The sequence below is a fragment of the Nannospalax galili genome, unplaced genomic scaffold (genome assembly GCF_000622305.1).
Source record: "Nannospalax galili isolate Female #2095 unplaced genomic scaffold, S.galili_v1.0 scaffold332, whole genome shotgun sequence".
Taxonomy (NCBI): domain Eukaryota; kingdom Metazoa; phylum Chordata; class Mammalia; order Rodentia; family Spalacidae; genus Nannospalax; species Nannospalax galili.
This window is the reverse complement of record NW_008333794.1, coordinates 3,702,224-3,704,472: the sequence shown is the minus strand read 5'-3', so window position 1 is coordinate 3,704,472 and position 2,249 is coordinate 3,702,224.

The window sequence follows — 2,249 nt, the reverse complement described above, 5'->3', positions numbered from 1 at the left end:
TGTGTGCCCATGTGTCTGTGTCCATGTGTGTAAATGTGGGCACTCATGGACCACAGAACTCATGTGGAAGTCAGAGGGCAGCCTTGGGTGTTGGTCCTCACCTTCCACCTTATTTGAGGCAGGTTCTCTTATGATTTTGCCACTGCATGCCCCAGCTGGCTCAGGCACTTGCAGAGATTCTCCTGGTTCTGCCCCCCATCTTGCCCCAGGGCACCTGGCAGCTCATATGCTCTGGTTTTGTGTTGGTCAATTTTCCATGTCAACTAACTATAGGATGTTTAGCTGGAACACTGGGATTATAGACGTTTGCTATCATGTTTGGCTTTACATGGGTTCTGGGGATTCAAACTCAAGTCCTCATGTTTGCAGGGCAGGTTTACCCACCAAACATCTCCCCAGCCCTCCGCCTTGGTTTTTGAGACTAAGGGTTTCTCACTGACCTGCTGTTTAGGCTAGGTTGGCTGGCCAGGGCTGGGATTACAGGCAGGAACCACCAAGCCCAGCTTTTTATGCAGGTTCTGGGAATCTAAATTTGGCCATTGTGCTTGCACAGCAGGCATTTTGCTGGCACACTCACACACATCCAGAAAGAATGTTTTTCCTGGTAGTGGAAAATCCCTTAACTTAGTTGACATGCAAAGTTAACCATCACAGAAAAAGAGTATGTGATGCATGCTGGGGCAGTTCTGGAATGAGAGGGGTTGGGGCACTGATGACTGCCTCCTTCCCTGTGAATTCAGTCAGATGGTCAGCATTAGGCAGATGGCAGCATGTGTACCAAGACTTAAAAAAAAAAAAAAAAAAAAAAAAGGTCTTGCTATGTAGCCCAGACTGGCCTCTCTTTCCTCCTGCCTCAGACTTGACAAATGTCAGGATTACAGATGTGCACCACCACAACAGGCTGTGTGCCCAGATTTCCTAGAAAGCCCGTCACTATGACAAGCTGGCTAAATTTCTAACTTTGTAGCCATTTCTCTCTAGGGATGCTGCTGGGGAAGGACACTGCATGTGGGTGAGGAAGAGAGGTCACATGGGTGAGGAAAAGTTTTGGCAGCCCTCAAGAAGCTGGTGTCCAAAGCAAGCACTCTCTGATCCTGGCAGAGGGTGCCAGGGATGGTGCAGTAAAACAGCCTCCAGTGAGTGAGTGCATACAGGGAAGATGGGCAGAGTGTGCCTGGACGGTGATGGGATGCAGGGCCTTCTGTAATTAGGTGCAGCCTTTATTTTTAGCATGCCAAGTTTTGTAAGGTACTTTGCCAAGGTGAAAGATGTTCTAAAACTTCTGTAACTCTTTTTGTTTGGGTTTTCCTCAAAGCTCAAAGAATGTGTGGAAGGTCCATGGTGGTTTTCCCTTTCTATAGCTTCCAGGGAACATGAGCAGGACTTCTGGACAGGGTTGGGGTATGACTCAGTACTATAGCACGTGCCTTTGATGTGCAAGGCCCTGGGTTCCATCCCCAGGACCAGGAAAACACATACAGATACACACAGATACACAAATACACACACACACACACACACACAGATACACATAGATATACACAGACACAGATACACAGACACAGAGAAGCACATACAGGGGCTGGAGAGATGGCTCAGTGGTTAAGAACACTGGCTGTTCTTGTAGAAGACCTGGGTTTGAATCCCAGCACCCATATGGCAGCTAACAACTGTCCAGTTTCAGGTGATCTAACAGCCTCTTCTGACATCCACAGGCATTGCATGACACAGGTGCACTTATACACATGCAGGAAATACATTCATATACATAAAATAAAAATGATAAGTAAAATATTAAAAAAGAAACACATACAGATACATACACAGACACACAGAAACACACACATAGACACACACAGAAACACATACACAGAGAAACACATACATATAAACACACATATACACATGTACTCTCCTAGCTTGTTTCTTCGTTGCTGTTACAAAACACTCTGGCCACTACCAACTTGGAGAGGAAAGGGTTTATTTATCTTACATCTCCCGGATCACAGTTCATCAGGGAGCCCAAGGTATGAACTCAGGGCAGGAACCTAGAGGCAGGAGCTGGAGAATAGGCCATGGAGGAACACTGCTTACTGGCTTGTTTCCCCTGGCCCCTGTTCAGCCTGTCTTTATGCAGCTCAGGTACACCTGTCCAGGATGGCACTGCCCATAGTGGGCTGGGCCCTCCCACATCAATTAGCAATTAAGAAAATGCCCCATAGACATGCCCATAGGCCAGACCAATGGTG